A 22,754-nucleotide genomic window follows, 5' to 3' on the forward strand; every position below is an offset into this window, starting at 1 on the left:
GAATCCAACTCACAGAGTTGAACACTTCTTTTCAAAGAGCAGTTTTGAACCACTCTTTTTGTAGAATCTGCAAGTGTTCATTTGGAGCGTTTTGAGGCCTATGGTGGAAAAGGAAATATCTTCACATAAAACCTAGACAGAAGCATTCTTTGAAACTTCTTTATGATATGTGCCTTCACCTCACAGAGTTGAACCTTCCTTTTCATGGAGCAGTTTGGAAAGAGTCTCTTTGCAGCATCTGCAAGTGGATATTTGGAGCCCTTTCAGGCCTTCGTTGGAAACGGGAATATCTTCCCATAAAAACTAAACAGAAGCGTTCTGTGAAACTGCTTTGTGTAGTATGAATCCAACTCACAGAGTTGAACACTTCTTTTGAAAGAGCAGTTTTGAAACACTCTTTTTGTAGAATCTGCAAGTGTTCATTTGGAGCGCTTTGAGGCCTATGGTGGAAAAGGAAACATCTTCACTTGTAAACCAGGCAGAAGCATTCTCAGAAACCTCTTTATGATGTGTGCATTCAACTCGGAGAGAGAAGCCTTCCTTTTGATAGAGCAGTTTTGAAACTCTGTTTTTGCAGCATCTGCAAGTGGATATTTGGAGCCCCTTCAGGCCTTCGTTGGAAACGGGAATATCTTCCCATAAAAACTAAACAGAAGCGTTCTGTGAAACTGCTTTGTGTAGTATGAATCCAACTCACAGAGTTGAACACTTCTTTTCAAAGAGCAGTTTTGAAACACTCTTTTTGTAGAATCTGCAAGTGTTCATTTGGAGCGTTTTGAGGCCTATGGTGGAAAAGGAAATATCTTCACATAAAACCTAGACAGAAGCATTCTTTGAAACTTCTTTATGATGTGTGCCTTCACCTCACAGAGTTGAACCTTCCTTTTCATGGAGCAGTTTGGAAAGAGTCTCTTTGCAGCATCTGCAAGTGGATATTTGGAGCCCTTTCAGGCCTTCGTTGGAAACGGGAATATCTTCCCATAAAAACCGGACAGAAGCATTCTCACAAACAGCTTTGTGATGTGTGTGTTTAAATCACATAGTTGAACCTTTCCTTTGCTAGAGAAGTTATGAAACACTCTTTTTGTAGAATTTGCAAGTGTTCATTTGGAGCTCTTTCAGGCCTATGGTGGAAAAGGAAATATCCTCACATATGAACCAGGCAGAAGCATTCTCAGAAAACTCTTTATGATGTGTGCATTCAACTCAGAGAGATAAGCCTTCCTTTTGATAGAGCAGTTTTGAAACTCTGTTTATGCAGAATCTGCAAGTGGATATTTGGAGCCCCTTCAGGCCTTCGTTGGAAACGGGAATATCTTCCCATAAAAACTAAACAGAAGCGTTCTGTGAAACTGCTTTGTGTAGTATGAATCCAACTCACAGAGTTGAACACTTCTTTTGAAAGAGCAGTTTTGAAACACTCTCTTTGTAGAATCTGCAAGTGTTCATTTGGAGCGCTTTGAGGCCTATGGTGGAAAAGGAAATATCTTCACATAAAACCTAGACAGAAGCATTCTTTGAAACTTTTTTATGATGTGTGCCTTCCACTCACAGAGTTGAACCTTCCTTTTCATGGAGCAGTTTGGAAAGAGTCTTTTTGCAGCATCTGCAAGTGGATATTTGGAGCCCTTTCAGGCCTTCGTTGGAAACGGGAATATCTTCCCATAAAAACTAAACAGAAGCGTTCTGTGAAACTGCTTTGTGTAGTATGAATCCAACTCACAGAGTTGAACACTTCTTTTGAAAGAGCAGTTTTGAAACACTCTTTTTGTAGAATCTGCAAGTTTTCATTTGGAGTGCTTTGAGGCCTATGGTGGAAAAGGAAATATCTTCACATAAAACCTAGACAGAAGCATTCTTTGAAACTTTTTATGATGTGTGCATTCAACTCACAGAGTTGAACCTTCCTTTTCATGGAGAGGTTTGGAAAGAGTCTTTTTGCAGCATCTGCAAGTGGATATTTGGAGCTCCTTCAGGCCTTCGTTAGAAACGGGAATATCTTCCCATAAAAACTGGACAGAAGCATTCTCACAAACTGCTTTGTGATGTGTGTGTTTAACTCACATAGTTGAACCTTTCCTTTGCTAGAGCAGTTATGAAACACTCTTTTTGTAGAATCTGCAAGTGTTCATTTGGAGCGCTTTGAGGCCTATGGTGGAAAAGGAAACATCTTCACTTGTAAACCAGGCAGAAGCATTCTCAGAAACCTCTTTATGATGTGTGCATTCAACTCGGAGAGAGAAGCCTTCCTTTTGATAGAGCAGTTTTGAAACTCTGTTTTTGCAGCATCTGCAAGTGGATATTTGGAGCCCCTTCAGGCCTTCGTTGGAAACGGGAATATCTTCCCATAAAAACTAAACAGAAGCGTTCTGTGAAACTGCTTTGTGTAGTATGAATCCAACTCACAGAGTTGAACACTTCTTTTCAAAGAGCAGTTTTGAAACACTCTTTTTGTAGAATCTGCAAGTGTTCATTTGGAGCGTTTTGAGGCCTATGGTGGAAAAGGAAATATCTTCACATAAAACCTAGACAGAAGCATTCTTTGAAACTTCTTTATGATGTGTGCCTTCACCTCACAGAGTTGAACCTTCCTTTTCATGGAGCAGTTTGGAAAGAGTCTCTTTGCAGCATCTGCAAGTGGATATTTGGAGCCCTTTCAGGCCTTCGTTGGAAACGGGAATATCTTCCCATAAAAACCGGACAGAAGCATTCTCACAAACAGCTTTGTGATGTGTGTGTTTAAATCACATAGTTGAACCTTTCCTTTGCTAGAGAAGTTATGAAACACTCTTTTTGTAGAATTTGCAAGTGTTCATTTGGAGCTCTTTCAGGCCTATGGTGGAAAAGGAAATATCCTCACATATGAACCAGGCAGAAGCATTCTCAGAAACCTCTTTATGATGTGTGCATTCAACTCAGAGAGATAAGCCTTCCTTTTGATAGAGCAGTTTTGAAACTCTGTTTATGCAGAATCTGCAAGTGGATATTTGGAGCCCCTTCAGGCCTTCGTTGGAAACGGGAATATCTTCCCATAAAAACTAAACAGAAGCGTTCTGTGAAACTGCTTTGTGTAGTATGAATCCAACTCACAGAGTTGAACACTTCTTTTGAAAGAGCAGTTTTGAAACACTCTCTTTGTAGAATCTGCAAGTGTTCATTTGGAGCGCTTTGAGGCCTATGGTGGAAAAGGAAATATCTTCACATAAAACCTAGACAGAAGCATTCTTTGAAACTTTTTTATGATGTGTGCCTTCCACTCACAGAGTTGAACCTTCCTTTTCATGGAGCAGTTTGGAAAGAGTCTTTTTGCAGCATCTGCAAGTGGATATTTGGAGCCCTTTCAGGCCTTCGTTGGAAACGGGAATATCTTCCCATAAAAACTAAACAGAAGCGTTCTGTGAAACTGCTTTGTGTAGTATGAATCCAACTCACAGAGTTGAACACTTCTTTTGAAAGAGCAGTTTTGAAACACTCTTTTTGAAGAATCTGCAAGTTTTCATTTGGAGTGCTTTGAGGCCTATGGTGGAAAAGGAAATATCTTCACATAAAACCTAGACAGAAGCATTCTTTGAAACTTTTTATGATGTGTGCATTCAACTCACAGAGTTGAACCTTCCTTTTCATGGAGAGGTTTGGAAAGAGTCTTTTTGCAGCATCTGCAAGTGGATATTTGGAGCTCTTTCAGGCCTTCGTTAGAAACGGGAATATCTTCCCATAAAAACTGGACAGAAGCATTCTCACAAACTGCTTTGTGATGTGTGTGTTTAACTCACATAGTTGAACCTTTCCTTTGCTAGAGCAGTTATGAAACACTCTTTTTGTAGAATCTGCAAGTGTTCATTTGGAGCGCTTTGAGGCCTATGGTGGAAAAGGAAATATCTTCACTTGTAAACCAGGCAGAAGCATTCTCAGAAACCTCTTTATGATGTGTGCATTCAACTCGGAGAGAGAAGCCTTCCTTTTGATAGAGCAGTTTTGAAACTCTGTTTTTGCAGCATCTGCAAGTGGATATTTGGAGCCCCTTCAGGCCTTCGTTGGAAACGGGAATATCTTCCCATAAAAACTAAACAGAAGCGTTCTGTGAAACTGCTTTGTGTAGTATGAATCCAACTCACAGAGTTGAACACTTCTTTTCAAAGAGCAGTTTTGAAACACTCTTTTTGTAGAATCTGCAAGTGTTCATTTGGAGCGTTTTGAGGCCTATGGTGGAAAAGGAAATATCTTCACATAAAACCTAGACAGAAGCATTCTTTGAAACTTCTTTATGATGTGTGCCTTCACCTCACAGAGTTGAACCTTCCTTTTCATGGAGCAGTTTGGAAAGAGTCTCTTTGCAGCATCTGCAAGTGGATATTTGGAGCCCTTTCAGGCCTTCGTTGGAAACGGGAATATCTTCCCATAAAAACCGGACAGAAGCATTCTCACAAACAGCTTTGTGATGTGTGTGTTTAAATCACATAGTTGAACCTTTCCTTTGCTAGAGAAGTTATGAAACACTCTTTTTGTAGAATTTGCAAGTGTTCATTTGGAGCTCTTTCAGGCCTATGGTGGAAAAGGAAATATCCTCACATATGAACCAGGCAGAAGCATTCTCAGAAAAATCTTTATGATGTGTGCATTCAACTCAGAGAGATAAGCCTTCCTTTTGATAGAGCAGTTTTGAAACTCTGTTTATGCAGAATCTGCAAGTGGATATTTGGAGCCCCTTCAGGCCTTCGTTGGAAACGGGAATATCTTCCCATAAAAACTAAACAGAAGCGTTCTGTGAAACTGCTTTGTGTAGTATGAATCCAACTCACAGAGTTGAACACTTCTTTTGAAAGAGCAGTTTTGAAACACTCTCTTTGTAGAATCTGCAAGTGTTCATTTGGAGCGCTTTGAGGCCTATGGTGGAAAAGGAAATATCTTCACATAAAACCTAGACAGAAGCATTCTTTGAAACTTTTTTATGATGTGTGCCTTCCACTCACAGAGTTGAACCTTCCTTTTCATGGAGCAGTTTGGAATGAGTCTTTTTGCAGCATCTGCAAGTGGATATTTGGAGCCCTTTCAGGCCTTCGTTGGAAACGGGAATATCTTCCCATAAAAACTAAACAGAAGCGTTCTGTGAAACTGCTTTGTGTAGTATGAATCCAACTCACAGAGTTGAACACTTCTTTTGAAAGAGCAGTTTTGAAACACTCTTTTTGTAGAATCTGCAAGTTTTCATTTGGAGTGCTTTGAGGCCTATGGTGGAAAAGGAAATATCTTCACATAAAACCTAGACAGAAGCATTCTTTGAAACTTTTTATGATGTGTGCATTCAACTCACAGAGTTGAACCTTCCTTTTCATGGAGAGGTTTGGAAAGAGTCTTTTTGCAGCATCTGCAAGTGGATATTTGGAGCTCTTTCAGGCCTTCGTTAGAAACGGGAATATCTTCCCATAAAAACTGGACAGAAGCATTCTCACAAACTGCTTTGTGATGTGTGTGTTTAACTCACATAGTTGAACCTTTCCTTTGCTAGAGCAGTTATGAAACACTCTTTTTGTAGAATCTGCAAGTGTTCATTTGGAGCGCTTTGAGGCCTATGGTGGAAAAGGAAATATCTTCACTTGTAAACCAGGCAGAAGCATTCTCAGAAACCTCTTTATGATGTGTGCATTCAACTCGGAGAGAGAAGCCTTCCTTTTGATAGAGCAGTTTTGAAACTCTGTTTTTGCAGCATCTGCAAGTGGATATTTGGAGCCCCTTCAGGCCTTCGTTGGAAACGGGAATATCTTCCCATAAAAACTAAACAGAAGCGTTCTGTGAAACTGCTTTGTGTAGTATGAATCCAACTCACAGAGTTGAACACTTCTTTTCAAAGAGCAGTTTTGAAACACTCTTTTTGTAGAATCTGCAAGTGTTCATTTGGAGCGTTTTGAGGCCTATGGTGGAAAAGGAAATATCTTCACATAAAACCTAGACAGAAGCATTCTTTGAAACTTCTTTATGATGTGTGCCTTCACCTCACAGAGTTGAACCTTCCTTTTCATGGAGCAGTTTGGAAAGAGTCTCTTTGCAGCATCTGCAAGTGGATATTTGGAGCCCTTTCAGGCCTTCGTTGGAAACGGGAATATCTTCCCATAAAAACCGGACAGAAGCATTCTCACAAACAGCTTTGTGATGTGTGTGTTTAAATCACATAGTTGAACCTTTCCTTTGCTAGAGAAGTTATGAAACACTCTTTTTGTAGAATTTGCAAGTGTTCATTTGGAGCTCTTTCAGGCCTATGGTGGAAAAGGAAATATCCTCACATATGAACCAGGCAGAAGCATTCTCAGAAAAATCTTTATGATGTGTGCATTCAACTCAGAGAGATAAGCCTTCCTTTTGATAGAGCAGTTTTGAAACTCTGTTTATGCAGAATCTGCAAGTGGATATTTGGAGCCCCTTCAGGCCTTCGTTGGAAACGGGAATATCTTCCCATAAAAACTAAACAGAAGCGTTCTGTGAAACTGCTTTGTGTAGTATGAATCCAACTCACAGAGTTGAACACTTCTTTTGAAAGAGCAGTTTTGAAACACTCTCTTTGTAGAATCTGCAAGTGTTCATTTGGAGCGCTTTGAGGCCTATGGTGGAAAAGGAAATATCTTCACATAAAACCTAGACAGAAGCATTCTTTGAAACTTTTTTATGATGTGTGCCTTCCACTCACAGAGTTGAACCTTCCTTTTCATGGAGCAGTTTGGAATGAGTCTTTTTGCAGCATCTGCAAGTGGATATTTGGAGCCCTTTCAGGCCTTCGTTGGAAACGGGAATATCTTCCCATAAAAACTAAACAGAAGCGTTCTGTGAAACTGCTTTGTGTAGTATGAATCCAACTCACAGAGTTGAACACTTCTTTTGAAAGAGCAGTTTTGAAACACTCTTTTTGTAGAATCTGCAAGTTTTCATTTGGAGTGCTTTGAGGCCTATGGTGGAAAAGGAAATATCTTCACATAAAACCTAGACAGAAGCATTCTTTGAAACTTTTTATGATGTGTGCATTCAACTCACAGAGTTGAACCTTCCTTTTCATGGAGAGGTTTGGAAAGAGTCTTTTTGCAGCATCTGCAAGTGGATATTTGGAGCTCTTTCAGGCCTTCGTTAGAAACGGGAATATCTTCCCATAAAAACTGGACAGAAGCATTCTCACAAACTGCTTTGTGATGTGTGTGTTTAACTCACATAGTTGAACCTTTCCTTTGCTAGAGCAGTTATGAAACACTCTTTTTGTAGAATCTGCAAGTGTTCATTTGGAGCGCTTTGAGGCCTATGGTGGAAAAGGAAATATCTTCACTTGTAAACCAGGCAGAAGCATTCTCAGAAACCTCTTTATGATGTGTGCATTCAACTCGGAGAGAGAAGCCTTCCTTTTGATAGAGCAGTTTTGAAACTCTGTTTTTGCAGCATCTGCAAGTGGATATTTGGAGCCCCTTCAGGCCTTCGTTGGAAACGGGAATATCTTCCCATAAAAACTAAACAGAAGCGTTCTGTGAAACTGCTTTGTGTAGTATGAATCCAACTCACAGAGTTGAACACTTCTTTTCAAAGAGCAGTTTTGAACCACTCTTTTCGTAGAATCTGCAAGTGTTCATTTGGAGCGTTTTGAGGCCTATGGTGGAAAAGGAAATATCTTCACATAAAACCTAGACAGAAGCATTCTTTGAAACTTCTTTATGATATGTGCCTTCACCTCACAGAGTTGAACCTTCCTTTTCATGGAGCAGTTTGGAAAGAGTCTCTTTGCAGCATCTGCAAGTGGATATTTGGAGCCCTTTCAGGCCTTCGTTGGAAACGGGAATATCTTCCCATAAAAACCGGACAGAAGCATTCTCACAAACAGCTTTGTGATGTGTGTGTTTAAATCACATAGTTGAACCTTTCCTTTGCTAGAGAAGTTATGAAACACTCTTTTTGTAGAATTTGCAAGTGTTCATTTGGAGCTCTTTCAGGCCTATGGTGGAAAAGGAAATATCCTCACATATGAACCATGCAGAAGCATTCTCAGAAAACTCTTTATGATGTGTGCATTCAACTCAGAGAGATATGCCTTCCTTTTGATAGAGCAGTTTTGAAACTCTGTTTATGCAGAATCTGCAAGTGGATATTTGGAGCCCCTTCAGGCCTTCGTTGGAAACGGGAATATCTTCCCATAAAAACTAAACAGAAGCGTTCTGTGAAACTGCTTTGTGTAGTATGAATCCAACTCACAGAGTTGAACACTTCTTTTGAAAGAGCAGTTTTGAAACACTCTCTTTGTAGAATCTGCAAGTGTTCATTTGGAGCGCTTTGAGGCCTATGGTGGAAAAGGAAATATCTTCACATAAAACCTAGACAGAAGCATTCTTTGAAACTTTTTTATGATGTGTGCCTTCCACTCACAGAGTTGAACCTTCCTTTTCATGGAGCAGTTTGGAAAGAGTCTTTTTGCAGCATCTGCAAGTGGATATTTGGAGCCCTTTCAGGCCTTCGTTGGAAACGGGAATATCTTCCCATAAAAACTAAACAGAAGCGTTCTGTGAAACTGCTTTGTGTAGTATGAATCCAACTCACAGAGTTGAACACTTCTTTTGAAAGAGCAGTTTTGAAACACTCTCTTTGTAGAATCTGCAAGTGTTCATTTGGAGCGCTTTGAGGCCTATGGTGGAAAAGGAAATATCTTCACATAAAACCTAGACAGAAGCATTCTTTGAAACTTTTTTATGATGTGTGCCTTCCACTCACAGAGTTGAACCTTCCTTTTCATGGAGCAGTTTGGAAAGAGTCTTTTTGCAGCATCTGCAAGTGGATATTTGGAGCCCTTTCAGGCCTTCGTTGGAAACGGGAATATCTTCCCATAAAAACTAAACAGAAGCGTTCTGTGAAACTGCTTTGTGTAGTATGAATCCAACTCACAGAGTTGAACACTTCTTTTGAAAGAGCAGTTTTGAAACACTCTTTTTGTAGAATCTGCAAGTTTTCATTAGGAGTGCTTTGAGGCCTATGGTGGAAAAGGAAATATCTTCACATAAAACCTAGACAGAAGCATTCTTTGAAACTTTTTATGATGTGTGCATTCAACTCACAGAGTTGAACCTTCCTTTTCATGTAGAGGTTTGGAAAGAGTCTTTTTGCAGCATCTGCAAGTGGATATTTGGAGCTCTTTCAGGCCTTCGTTAGAAACGGGAATATCTTCCCATAAAAACTGGACAGAAGCATTCTCACAAACTGCTTTGTGATGTGTGTGTTTAACTCACATAGTTGAACCTTTCCTTTGCTAGAGCAGTTATGAAACACTCTTTTTGTAGAATCTGCAAGTGTTCATTTGGAGCGCTTTGAGGCCTATGGTGGAAAAGGAAATATCTTCACTTGTAAACCAGGCAGAAGCATTCTCAGAAACCTCTTTATGATGTGTGCATTCAACTCGGAGAGAGAAGCCTTCCTTTTGATAGAGCAGTTTTGAAACTCTGTTTTTGCAGCATCTGCAAGTGGATATTTGGAGCCCCTTCAGGCCTTCGTTGGAAACGGGAATATCTTCCCATAAAAACTAAACAGAAGCGTTCTGTGAAACTGCTTTGTGTAGTATGAATCCAACTCACAGAGTTGAACACTTCTTTTCAAAGAGCAGTTTTGAAACACTCTTTTTGTAGAATCTGCAAGTGTTCATTTGGAGCGTTTTGAGGCCTATGGTGGAAAAGGAAATATCTTCACATAAAACCTAGACAGAAGCATTCTTTGAAACTTCTTTATGATATGTGCCTTCACCTCACAGAGTTGAACCTTCCTTTTCATGGAGCAGTTTGGAAAGAGTCTCTTTGCAGCATCTGCAAGTGGATATTTGGAGCCCTTTCAGGCCTTCGTTGGAAACGGGAATATCTTCCCATAAAAACTAAACAGAAGCGTTCTGTGAAACTGCTTTGTGTAGTATGAATCCAACTCACAGAGTTGAACACTTCTTTTGAAAGAGCAGTTTTGAAACACTCTTTTTGTAGAATCTGCAAGTTTTCATTTGGAGTGCTTTGAGGCCTATGGTGGAAAAGGAAATATCTTCACATAAAACCTAGACAGAAGCATTCTTTGAAACTTTTTATGATGTGTGCATTCAACTCACAGAGTTGAACCTTCCTTTTCATGGAGAGGTTTGGAAAGAGTCTTTTTGCAGCATCTGCAAGTGGATATTTGGAGCTCTTTCAGGCCTTCGTTAGAAACGGGAATATCTTCCCATAAAAACTGGACAGAAGCATTCTCACAAACTGCTTTGTGATGTGTGTGTTTAACTCACATAGTTGAACCTTTCCTTTGCTAGAGCAGTTATGAAACACTCTTTTTGTAGAATCTGCAAGTGTTCATTTGGAGCGCTTTGAGGCCTATGGTGGAAAAGGAAATATCTTCACTTGTAAACCAGGCAGAAGCATTCTCAGAAACCTCTTTATGATGTGTGCATTCAACTCGGAGAGAGAAGCCTTCCTTTTGATAGAGCAGTTTTGAAACTCTGTTTTTGCAGCATCTGCAAGTGGATATTTGGAGCCCCTTCAGGCCTTCGTTGGAAACGGGAATATCTTCCCATAAAAACTAAACAGAAGCGTTCTGTGAAACTGCTTTGTGTAGTATGAATCCAACTCACAGAGTTGAACACTTCTTTTCAAAGAGCAGTTTTGAAACACTCTTTTTGTAGAATCTGCAAGTGTTCATTTGGAGCGTTTTGAGGCCTATGGTGGAAAAGGAAATATCTTCACATAAAACCTAGACAGAAGCATTCTTTGAAACTTCTTTATGATGTGTGCCTTCACCTCACAGAGTTGAACCTTCCTTTTCATGGAGCAGTTTGGAAAGAGTCTCTTTGCAGCATCTGCAAGTGGATATTTGGAGCCCTTTCAGGCCTTCGTTGGAAACGGGAATATCTTCCCATAAAAACCGGACAGAAGCATTCTCACAAACAGCTTTGTGATGTGTGTGTTTAAATCACATAGTTGAACCTTTCCTTTGCTAGAGAAGTTATGAAACACTCTTTTTGTAGAATTTGCAAGTGTTCATTTGGAGCTCTTTCAGGCCTATGGTGGAAAAGGAAATATCCTCACATATGAACCAGGCAGAAGCATTCTCAGAAAACTCTTTATGATGTGTGCATTCAACTCAGAGAGATAAGCCTTCCTTTTGATAGAGCAGTTTTGAAACTCTGTTTATGCAGAATCTGCAAGTGGATATTTGGAGCCCCTTCAGGCCTTCGTTGGAAACGGGAATATCTTCCCATAAAAACTAAACAGAAGCGTTCTGTGAAACTGCTTTGTGTAGTATGAATCCAACTCACAGAGTTGAACACTTCTTTTGAAAGAGCAGTTTTGAAACACTCTCTTTGTAGAATCTGCAAGTGTTCATTTGGAGCGCTTTGAGGCCTATGGTGGAAAAGGAAATATCTTCACATAAAACCTAGACAGAAGCATTCTTTGAAACTTTTTTATGATGTGTGCCTTCCACTCACAGAGTTGAACCTTCCTTTTCATGGAGCAGTTTGGAAAGAGTCTTTTTGCAGCATCTGCAAGTGGATATTTGGAGCCCTTTCAGGCCTTCGTTGGAAACGGGAATATCTTCCCATAAAAACTAAACAGAAGCGTTCTGTGAAACTGCTTTGTGTAGTATGAATCCAACTCACAGAGTTGAACACTTCTTTTGAAAGAGCAGTTTTGAAACACTCTTTTTGTAGAATCTGCAAGTTTTCATTTGGAGTGCTTTGAGGCCTATGGTGGAAAAGGAAATATCTTCACATAAAACCTAGACAGAAGCATTCTTTGAAACTTTTTATGATGTGTGCATTCAACTCACAGAGTTGAACCTTCCTTTTCATGGAGAGGTTTGGAAAGAGTCTTTTTGCAGCATCTGCAAGTGGATATTTGGAGCTCTTTCAGGCCTTCGTTAGAAACGGGAATATCTTCCCATAAAAACTGGACAGAAGCATTCTCACAAACTGCTTTGTGATGTGTGTGTTTAACTCACATAGTTGAACCTTTCCTTTGCTAGAGCAGTTATGAAACACTCTTTTTGTAGAATCTGCAAGTGTTCATTTGGAGCGCTTTGAGGCCTATGGTGGAAAAGGAAATATCTTCACTTGTAAACCAGGCAGAAGCATTCTCAGAAACCTCTTTATGATGTGTGCATTCAACTCGGAGAGAGAAGCCTTCCTTTTGATAGAGCAGTTTTGAAACTCTGTTTTTGCAGCATCTGCAAGTGGATATTTGGAGCCCCTTCAGGCCTTCGTTGGAAACGGGAATATCTTCCCATAAAAACTAAACAGAAGCGTTCTGTGAAACTGCTTTGTGTAGTATGAATCCAACTCACAGAGTTGAACACTTCTTTTCAAAGAGCAGTTTTGAACCACTCTTTTCGTAGAATCTGCAAGTGTTCATTTGGAGCGTTTTGAGGCCTATGGTGGAAAAGGAAATATCTTCACATAAAACCTAGACAGAAGCATTCTTTGAAACTTCTTTATGATATGTGCCTTCACCTCACAGAGTTGAACCTTCCTTTTCATGGAGCAGTTTGGAAAGAGTCTCTTTGCAGCATCTGCAAGTGGATATTTGGAGCCCTTTCAGGCCTTCGTTGGAAACGGGAATATCTTCCCATAAAAACCGGACAGAAGCATTCTCACAAACAGCTTTGTGATGTGTGTGTTTAAATCACATAGTTGAACCTTTCCTTTGCTAGAGAAGTTATGAAACACTCTTTTTGTAGAATTTGCAAGTGTTCATTTGGAGCTCTTTCAGGCCTATGGTGGAAAAGGAAATATCCTCACATATGAACCATGCAGAAGCATTCTCAGAAAACTCTTTATGATGTGTGCATTCAACTCAGAGAGATATGCCTTCCTTTTGATAGAGCAGTTTTGAAACTCTGTTTATGCAGAATCTGCAAGTGGATATTTGGAGCCCCTTCAGGCCTTCGTTGGAAACGGGAATATCTTCCCATAAAAACTAAACAGAAGCGTTCTGTGAAACTGCTTTGTGTAGTATGAATCAAACTCACAGAGTTGAACACTTCTTTTGAAAGAGCAGTTTTGAAACACTCTCTTTGTAGAATCTGCAAGTGTTCATTTGGAGCGCTTTGAGGCCTATGGTGGAAAAGGAAATATCTTCACATAAAACCTAGACAGAAGCATTCTTTGAAACTTTTTTATGATGTGTGCCTTCCACTCACAGAGTTGAACCTTCCTTTTCATGGAGCAGTTTGGAAAGAGTCTTTTTGCAGCATCTGCAAGTGGATATTTGGAGCCCTTTCAGGCCTTCGTTGGAAACGGGAATATCTTCCCATAAAAACTAAACAGAAGCGTTCTGTGAAACTGCTTTGTGTAGTATGAATCCAACTCACAGAGTTGAACACTTCTTTTGAAAGAGCAGTTTTGAAACACTCTCTTTGTAGAATCTGCAAGTGTTCATTTGGAGCGCTTTGAGGCCTATGGTGGAAAAGGAAATATCTTCACATAAAACCTAGACAGAAGCATTCTTTGAAACTTTTTTATGATGTGTGCCTTCCACTCACAGAGTTGAACCTTCCTTTTCATGGAGCAGTTTGGAAAGAGTCTTTTTGCAGCATCTGCAAGTGGATATTTGGAGCCCTTTCAGGCCTTCGTTGGAAACGGGAATATCTTCCCATAAAAACTAAACAGAAGCGTTCTGTGAAACTGCTTTGTGTAGTATGAATCCAACTCACAGAGTTGAACACTTCTTTTGAAAGAGCAGTTTTGAAACACTCTTTTTGTAGAATCTGCAAGTTTTCATTAGGAGTGCTTTGAGGCCTATGGTGGAAAAGGAAATATCTTCACATAAAACCTAGACAGAAGCATTCTTTGAAACTTTTTATGATGTGTGCATTCAACTCACAGAGTTGAACCTTCCTTTTCATGGAGAGGTTTGGAAAGAGTCTTTTTGCAGCATCTGCAAGTGGATATTTGGAGCTCTTTCAGGCCTTCGTTAGAAACGGGAATATCTTCCCATAAAAACTGGACAGAAGCATTCTCACAAACTGCTTTGTGATGTGTGTGTTTAACTCACATAGTTGAACCTTTCCTTTGCTAGAGCAGTTATGAAACACTCTTTTTGTAGAATCTGCAAGTGTTCATTTGGAGCGCTTTGAGGCCTATGCTGGAAAAGGAAATATCTTCACTTGTAAACCAGGCAGAAGCATTCTCAGAAACCTCTTTATGATGTGTGCATTCAACTCGGAGAGAGAAGCCTTCCTTTTGATAGAGCAGTTTTGAAACTCTGTTTTTGCAGCATCTGCAAGTGGATATTTGGAGCCCCTTCAGGCCTTCGTTGGAAACGGGAATATCTTCCCATAAAAACTAAACAGAAGCGTTCTGTGAAACTGCTTTGTGTAGTATGAATCCAACTCACAGAGTTGAACACTTCTTTTCAAAGAGCAGTTTTGAAACACTCTTTTTGTAGAATCTGCAAGTGTTCATTTGGAGCGTTTTGAGGCCTATGGTGGAAAAGGAAATATCTTCACATAAAACCTAGACAGAAGCATTCTTTGAAACTTCTTTATGATATGTGCCTTCACCTCACAGAGTTGAACCTTCCTTTTCATGGAGCAGTTTGGAAAGAGTCTCTTTGCAGCATCTGCAAGTGGATATTTGGAGCCCTTTCAGGCCTTCGTTGGAAACGGGAATATCTTCCCATAAAAACTAAACAGAAGCGTTCTGTGAAACTGCTTTGTGTAGTATGAATCCAACTCACAGAGTTGAACACTTCTTTTGAAAGAGCAGTTTTGAAACACTCTTTTGTAGAATCTGCAAGTGTTCATTTGGAGCGCTTTGAGGCCTATGGTGGAAAAGGAAACATCTTCACTTGTAAACCAGGCAGAAGCATTCTCAGAAACCTCTTTATGATGTGTGCATTCAACTCGGAGAGAGAAGCCTTCCTTTTGATAGAGCAGTTTTGAAACTCTGTTTTTGCAGCATCTGCAAGTGGATATTTGGAGCCCCTTCAGGCCTTCGTTGGAAACGGGAATATCTTCCCATAAAAACTAAACAGAAGCGTTCTGTGAAACTGCTTTGTGTAGTATGAATCCAACTCACAGAGTTGAACACTTCTTTTCAAAGAGCAGTTTTGAAACACTCTTTTTGTAGAATCTGCAAGTGTTCATTTGGAGCGTTTTGAGGCCTATGGTGGAAAAGGAAATATCTTCACATAAAACCTAGACAGAAGCATTCTTTGAAACTTCTTTATGATGTGTGCCTTCACCTCACAGAGTTGAACCTTCCTTTTCATGGAGCAGTTTGGAAAGAGTCTCTTTGCAGCATCTGCAAGTGGATATTTGGAGCCCTTTCAGGCCTTCGTTGGAAACGGGAATATCTTCCCATAAAAACCGGACAGAAGCATTCTCACAAACAGCTTTGTGATGTGTGTGTTTAAATCACATAGTTGAACCTTTCCTTTGCTAGAGAAGTTATGAAACACTCTTTTTGTAGAATTTGCAAGTGTTCATTTGGAGCTCTTTCAGGCCTATGGTGGAAAAGGAAATATCCTCACATATGAACCAGGCAGAAGCATTCTCAGAAAACTCTTTATGATGTGTGCATTCAACTCAGAGAGATAAGCCTTCCTTTTGATAGAGCAGTTTTGAAACTCTGTTTTTGCAGAATCTGCAAGTGGATATTTGGAGCCCTTTTAGGCCTTCGTTGGAAACGGGAATATCTTCCCATAAAAACTAAACAGAAGCGTTCTGTGAAACTGCTTTGTGTAGTATGAATCCAACTCACAGAGTTGAACACTTCTTTTGAAAGAGCAGTTTTGAAACACTCTCTTTGTAGAATCTGCAAGTGTTCATTTGGAGCGCTTTGAGGCCTATGGTGGAAAAGGAAATATCTTCACATAAAACCTAGACAGAAGCATTCTTTGAAACTTTTTTATGATGTGTGCCTTCAACTCACAGAGTTGAACCTTCCTTTACATGGAGCAGTTTGGAAAGAGTCTTTTTGCAGCATCTGCAAGTGGATATTTGGAGCCCTTTCAGGCCTTCGTTGGAAACGGGAATATCTTCCCATAAAAACTAAACAGAAGCGTTCTGTGAAACTGCTTTGTGTAGTATGAATCCAACTCACAGAGTTAAACACTTCTTTTGAAAGAGCAGTTTTGAAACACTCTTTTTGTAGAATCTGCAAGTTTTCATTTGGAGTGCTTTGAGGCCTATGGTGGAAAAGGAAATATCTTCACATAAGACCTAGACAGAAGCATTCTTTGAAACTTTTTATGATGTGTGCATTCAACTCACAGAGTTGAACCTACCTTTTCATGGAGAGGTTTGGAAAGGGTCTTTTTGCAGCATCTGCAAGTGGATATTTGGAGCTCTTTCAGGCCTTCGTTAGAAACGGGAATATCTTCCCATAAAAACTGGACAGAAGCATTCTCACAAACTGCTTTGTGATGTGTGTGTTTAACTCACATAGTTGAACCTTTCCTTTGCTAGAGCAGTTATGAAACACTCTTTTTGTAGAATCTGCAAGTGTTCATTTGGAGCGCTTTGAGGCCTATGGTGGAAAAGGAAATATCTTCACTTGTAAACCAGGCAGAAGCATTCTCAGAAACCTCTTTATGATGTGTGCATTCAACTCGGAGAGAGAAGCCTTCCTTTTGATAGAGCAGTTTTGAAACTCTGTTTTTGCAGCATCTGCAAGTGGATATTTGGAGCCCCTTCAGGCCTTCGTTGGAAACGGGAATATCTTCCCATAAAAACTAAACAGAAGCGTTCTGTGAAACTGCTTTGTGTAGTATGAATCCAACTCACAGAGTTGAACACTTCTTTTCAAAGAGCAGTTTTGAAACACTCTTTTTGTAGAATCTGCAAGTGTTCATTTGGAGCGTTTTGAGGCCTATGGTGGAAAAGGAAATATCTTCACATAAAACCTAGACAGAAGCATTCTTTGAAACTTCTTTATGATGTGTGCCTTCACCTCACAGAGTTGAACCTTCCTTTTCATGGAGCAGTTTGGAAAGAGTCTCTTTGCAGCATCTGCAAGTGGATATTTGGAGCCCTTTCAGGCCTTCGTTGGAAACGGGAATATCTTCCCATAAAAACCGGACAGAAGCATTCTCACAAACAGCTTTGTGATGTGTGTGTTTAAATCACATAGTTGAACCTTTCCTTTGCCAGAGAAGTTATGAAACACTCTTTTTGTAGAATTTGCAAGTGTTCATTTGGAGCTCTTTCAGGCCTATGGTGGAAAAGGAAATATCCTCACATATGAACCAGGCAGAAGCATTCTCAGAAAACTCTTTATGATGTGTGCATTCAACTCAGAGAGATAAGCCTTCCTTTTGATAGAGCAGTTTTGAAACTCTGTTTTTGCAGAATCTGCAAGTGGATATTTGGAGCCCTTTTAGGCCTTCGTTGGAAACGGGAATATCTTCCCATAAAAACTAAACAGAAGCGTTCTGTGAAACTGCTTTGTGTAGTATGAATCCAACTCACAGAGTTGAACACTTCTTTTGAAAGAGCAGTTTTGAAACACTCTCTTTGTAGAATCTGCAAGTGTTCATTTGGAGCGCTTTGAGGCCTATGGTGGAAAAGGAAATATCTTCACATAAAACCTAGACAGAAGCATTCTTTGAAACTTTTTTATGATGTGTGCCTTCAACTCACAGAGTTGAACCTTCCTTTTCATGGAGCAGTTTGGAAAGAGTCTTTTTGCAGCATCTGCAAGTGGATATTTGGAGCCCTTTCAGGCCTTCGTTGGAAACGGGAATATCTTCCCATAAAAACTAAACAGAAGCGTTCTGTGAAACTGCTTTGTGTAGAATGAATCCAACTCACAGAGTTGAACACTTCTTTTGAAAGAGCAGTTTTGAAACACTCTTTTTGTAGAATCTGCAAGTTTTCATTTGGAGTGCTTTGAGGCCTATGGTGGAAAAGGAAATATCTTCACATAAAACCTAGACAGAAGCATTCTTTGAAACTTTTTATGATGTGTGCATTCAACTCACAGAGTTGAACCTTCCTTTTCATGGAGAGGTTTGGAAAGAGTCTTTTTGCAGCATCTGCAAGTGGATATTTGGAGCTCTTTCAGGCCTTCGTTAGAAACGGGAATATCTTCCATTAAAAACTGGACAGAAGCATTCTCACAAACTGCTTTGTGATGTGTGTGTTTAACTCACATAGTTGAACCTTTCCTTTGCTAGAGCAGTTATGAAACACTCTTTTTGTAGAATCTGCAAGTGTTCATTTGGAGCGCTTTGAGGCCTATGGTGGAAAAGGAAATATCTTCACTTGTAAACCAGGCAGAAGCATTCTCAGAAACCTCTTTATGATGTGTGCATTCAACTCGGAGAGAGAAGCCTTCCTTTTGATAGAGCAGTTTTGAAACTCTGTTTTTGCAGCATCTGCAAGTGGATATTTGGAGCCCCTTCAGGCCTTCGTTGGAAACGGGAATATCTTCCCATAAAAACTAAACAGAAGCGTTCTGTGAAACTGCTTTGTGTAGTATGAATCCAACTCACAGAGTTGAACACTTCTTTTCAAAGAGCAGTTTTGAAACACTCTTTTTGTAGAATCTGCAAGTGTTCATTTGGAGCGTTTTGAGGCCTATGGTGGAAAAGGAAATATCTTCACATAAAACCTAGACAGAAGCATTCTTTGAAACTTCTTTATGATGTGTGCCTTCACCTCACAGAGTTGAACCTTCCTTTTCATGGAGCAGTTTGGAAAGAGTCTCTTTGCAGCATCTGCAAGTGGATATTTGGAGCCCTTTCAGGCCTTCGTTGGAAACGGGAATATCTTCCCATAAAAATTAAACAGAAGCGTTCTGTGAAACTGCTTTGTGTAGTATGAATCCAACTCACAGAGTTCAACACTTCTTTTGAAAGAGCAGTTTTGAAACACTCTCTTTGTAGAATCTGCAAGTGTTCATTTGGAGCGCTTTGAGGCCTATGGTGGAAAAGGAAATATCTTCACTTGTAAACCAGGCAGAAGCATTCTCAGAAACCTCTTTATGATGTGTGCATTCAACTCGGAGAGAGAAGCCTTCCTTTTGATAGAGCAGTTTTGAAACTCTGTTTTTGCAGCATCTGCAAGTGGATATTTGGAGCCCCTTCAGGCCTTCGTTGGAAACGGGAATATCTTCCCATAAAAACTAAACAGAAGCGTTCTGTGAAACTGCTTTGTGTAGTATGAATCCAACTCACAGAGTTGAACACTTCTTTTCAAAGAGCAGTTTTGAAACACTCTTTTTGTAGAATCTGCAAGTTTTCATTTGGAGCGTTTTGAGGCCTATGGTGGAAAAGGAAGTATCTTCATATAAAACCTAGACAGAAGCATTCTTTGAAACTTCTTTATGATGTGTGCCTTCACCTCACAGAGTTGAACCTTCCTTTTCATGGAGCAGTTTGGAAAGAGTCTCTTTGCAGCATCTGCAAGTGGATATTTGGAGCTCTTTCAGGCCTTCGTTGGAAACGGGAATATCTTCCCATAAAAACTAAACAGAAGCGTTCTGTGAAACTGCTTTGTGTAGTATGAATCCAACTCACAGAGTTGAACACTTCTTTTGAAAGAGCAGTTTTGAAACACTCTTTTTGTAGAATCTGCAAGTGTTCATTTGGAGCGCTTTGAGGCCTATGGTGGAAAAGGAAATATCTTCACTTGTAAACCAGGCAGAAGCATTCTCAGAAACCTCTTTATGATGTTTGCATTCAACTCGGAGAGAGAAGCCTTCCTTTTGATAGAGCAGTTTTGAAACTCTGTTTTTGCAGCATCTGCAAGTGGATATTTGGAGCCCCTTCAGGCCTTCGTTGGAAACGGGAATATCTTCCCATAAAAACTAAACAGAAGCGTTCTGTGAAACTGCCTTGTGTAGTATGAATCCAACTCACAGAGTTGAACACTTCTTTTCAAAGAGCAGTTTTGAAACACTCTTTTTGTAGAATCTGCAAGTGTTCATTTGGAGCGTTTTGAGGCCTATGGTGGAAAAGGAAATATCTTCACATAAAACCTAGACAGAAGCATTCTTTGAAACTTCTTTATGATGTGTGCCTTCACCTCACAGAGTTGAACCTTCCTTTTTATGGAGCAGTTTGGAAAGAGTCTCTTTGCAGCATCTGCAAGTGGATATTTGGAGCCCTTTCAGGCCTTCGTTGGAAACGGGAATATCTTCCCATAAAAATTAAACAGAAGCGTTCTGTGAAACTGCTTTGTGTAGTATGAATCCAACTCACAGAGTTCAACACTTCTTTTCAAAGAGCAGTTTTGAAACACTCTCTTTGCAGAATCTGCAAGTGTTCATTTGGAGCGCTTTGAGGCCTATGGTGGAAAAGGAAATATCTTCACTTGTAAACCAGGCAGAAGCATTCTCAGAAACCTCTTTATGATGTGTGCATTCAACTCGGAGAGAGAAGCCTTCCTTTTGATAGAGCAGTTTTGAAACTCTGTTTTTGCAGCATCTGCAAGTGGATATTTGGAGCCCCTTCAGGCCTTCGTTGGAAACGGGAATATCTTCCCATAAAAACTAAACAGAAGCGTTCTGTGAAACTGCTTTGTGTAGTATGAATCCAACTCACAGAGTTGAACACTTCTTTTCAAAGAGCAGTTTTGAAACACTCTTTTTGTAGAATCTGCAAGTGTTCATTTGGAGCGTTTTGAGGCCTATGGTGGAAAAGGAAATATCTTCACATAAAACCTAGACAGAAGCATTCTTTGAAACTTCTTTATGATTTGTGCCTTCACCTCACAGAGTTGAACCTTCCTTTTCATGGAGCAGTTTGGAAAGAGTCTCTTTGCAGCAACTGCAAGTGGATATTTGGAGCCATTTCAGGCCTTCGTTGGAAACGGGAATATCTTTCCATAAAAACTAAACAGAAGCGTTCTGTGAAACTGCTTTGTGTAGTATGAATCCAACTCACAGAGTTGAACACTTCTTTTGAAAGAGCAGTTTTGAAACACTCTTTTTGTAGAATCTGCAAGTGTTCATTTGGGGCGCTTTGAGGCCTATGGTGGAAAAGGAAATATCTTCACTTGTAAATCAGGCAGAAGCATTCTCAGAAACCTCTTTATGATGTGTGCATTCAACTCGGAGAGAGAAGCCTTCCTTTTGATAGAGCAGTTTTGAAACTCTGTTTTTGCAGCATCTGCAAGTGGATATTTGGAGCCCCTTCAGGCCTTCGTTGGAAACGGGAATATCTTCCCATAAAAACTAAACAGAAGCGTTCTGTGAAACTGCTTTGTGTAGTATGAATCCAACTCACAGAGTTGAACACTTCTTTTCAAAGAGCAGTTTTGAAACACTCTTTTTGTAGAATCTGCAAGTGTTCATTTGGAGCGTTTTGAGGCCTATGGTGGAAAAGGAAATATCTTCACATAAAACCTAGACAGAAGCATTCTTTGAAACTTCTTTATGATGTGTGCCTTCACCTCACAGAGTTGAACCTTCCTTTTCATGGAGCAGTTTGGAAAGAGTCTCTTTGCAGCATCTGCAAGTGGATATTTGGAGCCCTTTCAGGCCTTCGTTGGAAACGGGAATATCTTCCCATAAAAACTAAACAGAAGCGTTCTGTGAAACTGCTTTGTGTAGTATGAATCCAACTCACAGAGTTCAACACTTCTTTTCAAAGAGCAGTTTTGAAACACTCTTTTTGTAGAATCTGCAAGTGTTCATTTGGAGCGCTTTGAGGCCTATGGTGGAAAAGGAAATATCTTCACTTGTAAACCAGGCAGAAGCATTGTCAGAAACCTCTTTATGATGTGTGCATTCAACTCGGAGAGAGAAGCCTTCCTTTTGATAGAGCAGTTTTGAAACTCTGTTTTTGCAGCATCTGCAAGTGGATATTTGGAGCCCCTTCAGGCCTTCGTTGGAAACGGGAATATCTTCCCATAAAAACTAAACAGAAGCGTTCTGTGAAACTGCTTTGTGTAGTATGAATCCAACTCACAGAGTTGAACACTTCTTTTCAAAGAGCAGTTTTGAAACACTCTTTTTGTAGAATCTGCAAGTGTTCATTTGGAGCGTTTTGAGGCCTATGGTGGAAAAGGAAATATCTTCACATAAAACCTAGACAGAAGCATTCTTTGAAACTTCTTTATGATGTGTGCCTTCACCTCACAGAGTTGAACCTTCCTTTTCATGGAGCAGTTTGGAAAGAGTCTCTTTGCAGCATCTGCAAGTGGATATTTGGAGCCCTTTCAGGCCTTCGTTGGAAAAGGGAATATCTTAACATAAAAACTAAACAGAAGCGTTCTGTGAAACTGCTTTGTGTAGTAGGAATCCAACTCACAAAGTTCAACACTTCTTTTCAAAGAGCAGTTTTGAAACACTCTCTTTGTGGAATCTGCAAGTATTCATTTGGAGCGCATTGAGGCCTATGGTGGAAAAGGAAATATCTTCACTTGTAAACCAGGCAGAAGCATTCTCAGAAACCTCTTTATGATGTGTGCATTCAACTCGGAGAGAGAAGCCTTCCTTTTGATAGAGCAGTTTTGAAACTCTGTTTTTGCAGCATCTGCAAGTGGATATTTGGAACCCCTTCAGGCCTTCGTTGGAAACAGGAATATCTTCCCATAAAAACTAAACAGAAGCGTTCTGTGAAACTGCTTTGTGTAATATGAATCCAACTCACAGAGTTGAACACTTCGTTTCAAAGAGCAGTTTTGAAACACTCTTTTTGTAGAATCTGCAAGTGTTCATTTGGAGCGCTTTGAGGCCTATGGTGGAAAAGGAAATATCTTCACTTGTAAATCAGGCAGAAGCATTCTCAGAAACCTCTTTATGATGTGAGCATTCAACTCGGAGAGAGAAG

The sequence above is a fragment of the Pongo pygmaeus genome, chromosome 20, assembly GCF_028885625.2.
Source record: "Pongo pygmaeus isolate AG05252 chromosome 20, NHGRI_mPonPyg2-v2.0_pri, whole genome shotgun sequence".
Lineage (NCBI taxonomy): Eukaryota > Metazoa > Chordata > Mammalia > Primates > Hominidae > Pongo > Pongo pygmaeus.